A 6325-nucleotide genomic window follows, 5' to 3' on the forward strand; every position below is an offset into this window, starting at 1 on the left:
CGTTATTTCAACTTATCCCTATTCCAACTAGAGATGTGCGTGCTCGTTCACTAAAAAGATCGCGCCTACCTAGTACAATCATGCAAATGTACTAGTTCGGTCTTTTAGTTCAGTAGTACACCGAGACAAACGGACGTTTTATAAAGTACTACAATTCAAAATTTGTTGTCTCGCTTACTCCCGTAAGTTGCAACAAAGTGACGGCTATGTGCTTTCTCGCTCATATTAGCCGAGAGCGGGTCGGTCATCATCGCACGCGCTCGGCGTTAATTCGATCGGATCATTCGGATCGTTTCGCTGTCAGTGTCACTCGTCGCTCCCGCTCCCTTTCGCGTGCAGTGTACTAAAATGTACTAAGAGCAGAATCATTAGGGAATAGTTCGGTTCAGTACAGCGGAGGGAATTGCGTCTACACTTTAGTACATGTACTACACAAGCCTAGTTCCAACTCACCTCGGTCTCCCCAACTAGATATATGTATACATTATATTTGCTATTTTTTCCCTTGAAATAAATCCTGAACGGGATTGTAAGCAATATGTATTTTGATTCTGACAGGTGGCCCGATAACGAGCAAAACAAACCGCCACGTGTGGCCTTCGAGCGTGAATCAGATCTCAACTGTCCGTTAATAGCCCGTGCTACTTGCCTAAAATCGATCATGAATCGATTTAATTATTCGTAGTAATCGGACAGCAGTGGGACAGGCAGACAGCAAATAGGCAAATAAAAAAAACGGACAAGGGCAGTACACTGAGGCAGTAAGGTGAAAGGCAAAATTTAAAAAAATCTATAAATAGGCCTCAAAAGCTCTTTCACAGGTCAATACAACATTTACAGTGACATCATACATATATATATACATTATGTGTGATACATCCATATGTAGTGTCATGAAAAAAAAATAGCAACATTTATAGATATTACCGCCAATACCTGGATAAACATTACATTATCAAGGTCCATTTTGTGACAATTTAATTTAAGATAACATTTGTATGTACCATGGAATTAAATACGCGAAATAATAATGGCGAGAGGTCGCACAGGACCGAGAAAAGTGGCGCTGTCTTGTGTCGGAGGCCAAGTCTCATTTTGGGTCGCTGAGCCAACGGAGTAAGTAAGTAAGTATGGAATGAAATAAATAAATAAAAATGCAAAATAATTTTAAAAATTACAAATATATAATGATTACCAAAAATTTTACCAGCCCGGGTACGTCCTTAAACTACGTCCAAAAGATAGGTATGGGCATTGTGAATGTCAGCTCGCTTTGTGTGGTAGGGCACAGCACAGTGGATGTCATTCCAGATCTAGAGCAGAGCCCAACTGGGGAAGTACCTCCACCTTACAGAAAACCGCAGCCAAATAACACTAGACCCTACTCATAGTGTTGTGTTCCTGCCGGTGAGTAAGGTTGCCAGAGCTTAACGAGGGGGGGCGGGTTTAGGGTCGGGAACGCGTTGAAATTACGCAAGTAACTTGCTTATCATGATATAGTTTTATCAATGTCTCGAAGACCTCCGCACTCCAGACGGTCGGACAGATAAGAATGTCTGACTGATAAGGATAAGTGGCACGTGTAGCCGACAGACTGTTATCAGACGGTACAGGACGAGACAGTATGGCGTTGTGTTGACGATATATAGGTGTAGTCACGGACTTTAATTGTTCAGCCATTTACAAGTCAGTTCAGCTAATTTGGTTGTCAATTCTAATATCATTTTTGAAGACCTATCCATAACCCCACACGTATGGGTTTGATGAAAAAAAAAAATTTGAGTTTCAGTTCTAAGTATGGGGAACCCCCAAAATGTATTTTTTTTTTGTGAAAATCTTGATGCGATTCACAGAATACATCTACGTACCAAGTTTCAACAGTATAGTTCTTATAGTTTCGGAAAAAAGTGGCTGTGACACGGACGGACAGACAGACAGACATGACGAATCCATAAGGGTTCCGTTTTTTGCCATTTGGCTACAGAACCCTAAAAATACCTAATATTAGAAATTGGAACCTAATAAAGAACTAGAAAAGATAAAAAGATGTCGTATAATATTCAAGTAGGCATATTACAATGTGCTTATGAACGTCAAATAAAGCTACACCGGCTCTAACCCTACACCTCTGACCCGAGAAGATTTAATTTCCTCCTAAATCATCATGTGTATATTCAAATATTAATAATCCAATTTATTTTAAATTCGAGATAGCATGTACCTGACATGTAACTTGATGTTATTAATAAAATATTTGTATATGACAATCAAGGGTACATTATTTTTTTCTTATCTTCTAAAATTCGAGTCAACAAATACAACAGTTATTAATTGACCCATAAATACTTTTGGTAGTTGTGCATGAATAAAACTATCTAACTGTATAATAAATTACAAACCAAAACAAATTAGAAAGAAACAAGAAAAGCTTTTACAAAACATGTCAACACATTTTATTTTTACAAATATCTGTATTACAATTAGTAAAATGTCACGGCTTGTCTTCTCAACTGGGCACGTGTAGCTACACCGCTAGATAACACACAAGGCCACACGTGGGTTATATAATGCGCACACGCCACAACCACTACAAATACAAAACGACGTATATAAATATCACTCTTGAACAGTGTTAACTTTTAGGCTTTTTTTAATATAAATAGGCAGGCGTTTGACCACGATCTCACCTGATGTTAAGTGATGATGCGGTCTACGGTGGAGCACGCTTACCTATGAGATACCTATTTACCCTAGCCTTGAAGAGACCCAGATTGTACTCATGCGGAAACACAGACTCGGGCAGGGCATTCCACTCCTCCTGGCTGTCTTTCTTTCACCAGTTTCACCCGAGGCGGAGATGGGAATCAACCATAAGCGTTGGTTCTCTTCTCCACTCCGCTAGATTACATCAAATACTATTGGTTGATTCCCGAATGTCTCCATTAATCTCCGTTCATCTGTCATCAGAAAGGCGTTTTAACTCTTTTTGCATTTACGGTCGTTTAATGCTACCGTACGATTAAAATGTCGTAAGAATTTATGTGATGTTTTCAATATTCTTCTTTCTGGTTTTGTGGATAGTGGTGTAGTCATCGAGACGTCTTTATCATAATACTCGTAAATAATGTTTATTGTGTAGATATTTTAATGGTATATACGTTTGTAATTGAGATGATGAAATTATAGAGCGGTATTGGTAAAGTTTTTGTAGATATTTTGATTTGACCTTCCGGATGATTAATGCCTTTAATTGTTATTAGAGGAATATAGATTGTTGCACGTGTATGAGTAATGCTATGCTAATATTATTTACATTTTATAAATACGCAACTTCTTTTAAACGCACGCACAGCTGTTTGAAAATTTTTGGAGTAGAAGTAAAGGTCGATTTACTTCCCTATTTAGATGTTGCCGAGAAAATACGTACTTTCGAAAATAATTTTCCAAACTGCTTTACCGCCAGGCTTAACTCTAAAAAAGTTTGAACGGAAAAAGGCACTAATGTAGTTTTCTATACGTTTAGCAGATTTTATATCGACTATAAAATTTGCTAAATACTGCATTTTTAAGGTTTTGGACAAACATGTACAATGTTGTTACTTATACCATTATTAAATATATTGGTAACATAGCCAGATACGCCCAGGGCTATAGCAAATAAAAATAAAATCAAATCAAATAATAAACTTTGAATTTAGATTAATATAGAAATCATTTAATTACAAAAAAGAAAATTATTTTATTTCAAACAGAGTCCATATACACATTAAAATTGCAAATTAAATTAAATTAAAAAACTCATAAATTTAACCTAAACGCCTCCTGCTTTTGGACAGTTAGTTCGTTTTATGATACTCATTTAGCCTCAAAACATCTGAACATCACGTCCCACTCGTTCAGCTATCAAAAGATCAAGGGCTATGTTTACATCGGCTGCGCGTGCGGTCATGCATGACCGACGGGTTATCACGATCTGAGAGGTTATTCTACACGTTGGAAACTTAGCTGGAGATATTGCAGATATAGTTTAAGGCGTTTGATGTTACTGAAGAGTTCTTCACGTTCGGACATCTTAAAATATTTTTACTAAATCTTGATACCCTCACAGTATGTATCTCTATGGGGCTTTAAATGCAGAGCTAGATTGACTTTTACTATGAGATCGCCAAATGGTTTGGCTTTTCCATAGTAAAATCTGATCAGCCAAAATGCATGGAGCACGATGGATCAGCTGAGCCACTAAGGGCCACTTGCACCATCCCACCAACCCGGGGTTGACCGGTTAAACCTGGAGTTAACATGGTTACCAGTACAATTTGACACCGGGTTAACGGTTTAACCCGTTAACCCCGGGTTAGTGGGATGGTGCAGGCGGTGCTAAGCATAACAACTCTGTAACAGACATTTGAAAACTAATTCAATTATTTACCGTATTTCTAGGGGTGAAAATCCGGAAAAAAAAAAACAAATGATCCTTAATATATATGCTAGATCCGGCAGAAATAAACTACGTCAAATTTTTATTTAAAAAATTGGGTGACACAGTGGACGAACCCTTATTTTCATACAAAAGTGTGGGACAGCTTTGTCGCCTGGGTCACTATCAAATCATGATGAAAAATATTGCATTACGTAGCTTGTTTATCTGTTTTTTTATAATAAGAAAAAAAATATTACATAATCCGATTATTTCTTTATCACTTTTAGTCAAAGTAGGTCAAATTTTGCTGACAATAACCCTGATAGCCTCGCCATTTTTATTTGAAGATAATTATCGCAATAATAAATGCGAAAATAATAAATGCGTAGTAAAATTTGTTATAAATAAATTCTTATCTACCATCAACGCGAAAACAAGAGATAACCTCAACCTCCTAGTCCTAGTCGGTATTATAATGATAATATTGATAAGCTATGTTTATTATACGTGACCACACCGGATATACAACTATGTAAACTGCAGTACCTACCTACATACCTAATAGGTAGCAATCGATGCATAGAGGCTGCATAGAGATGTAGCCTCTCTGCATTTTCTATCGCATGTATAACGGGGAGTGCCCAGGGGGATTGTTCGGATTAAATCCCTGTCGCTTCTTTCCACTAACATTTCCATCTTAACCACTTAGATAGTTGGCAGTCCTCAACTGTGTTTCTGCAGCTTCCTGCATACCTAATCTATCGAATGAACCACCACACAAGATGTGTCCCGCGTAGTTTCTTGCTGGTCCCATATTAGGATACCCTCCTACAATTTAGGAGGGATTTAAATCTTCTCGGGTCGAGGTGTAGGGTTAGAGCCGGTGTAGCTTTATTTGACGTTCATAAGCGCATTGTAATATGCCTACTTGGAAAATAAACTATTTTTATTTTTATCTTATAATATTTCTGGACCAATACGACCGTTAAACCTTCAAAAAACAGCATACTCCCATCTTAAAAGTCAGCAATGCACTTGTAACGGTACCATCAGGCGACTCGTGAACTCGATTCCGCAATCATAAAAAGTCTGGATTTGAAATTCATTTGATAAAAAATTAGCGTTGAAAGAACCCGGAAAAATACGGGAAAATTTCCAAACGATTCGTTTTGTCCAAATTTCTATCGTGAAAAATAATGCAAATTTCAGTTAGGTACAATACTTCCGAAAAAACCAAGTTTTTTTTAAACTTCTGTAAGTTTCAATATACTTAATTAGAATTTTAACAGTTAGGTTAAAGTTGCACGTCTAATGTGCTACTTTCGTATATGGAAGGTGGAGGTAAGGAATGAAATCTCCATGTACCAAAAAGTGTCAAAAAAAACTTTATATAGCTAGTACAATACCTAGAATACTTGAAATAAAAATCAAATCATAGACAGCGCACTTCACTCCGTCAATAATAAAATTGATTTTTGTATGAAAATCGATCCACCTTAACCGTATCGTCATTGCTATGTACATACACAACACAATATAAGTACATAGTAAAGTTGGCTAATCATAAAAGTACTGGTTATATAATTACCGAAGCATAGCAAGCAGTGAGTCAATTGTTTACTTCGCTAATACACTGAGAGCTAGACATTGAAATTGGACTACGATTTCAAGAACAACGAATCTATGTAGACCAGTAATTACTTTAAATATTTTATTGGACCCGGGTACGTCCTTAAACTAAGTCCAAAAGAGAGGTATGGGCATTGTGAATGTCATCTCGCTTTGTGTGATAGGGCACAGCACAGCGGATGTTATTCCAGATATAGAGCAGAGCCCAACTGGGGAAGTACCTCCACCTTACAGAAAACCGCAGCCAAATAACACTAGACCTAGAGTTTAGGGTCG

The sequence above is a fragment of the Cydia pomonella genome, chromosome 16 (assembly GCF_033807575.1).
Source record: "Cydia pomonella isolate Wapato2018A chromosome 16, ilCydPomo1, whole genome shotgun sequence".
Lineage (NCBI taxonomy): Eukaryota > Metazoa > Arthropoda > Insecta > Lepidoptera > Tortricidae > Cydia > Cydia pomonella.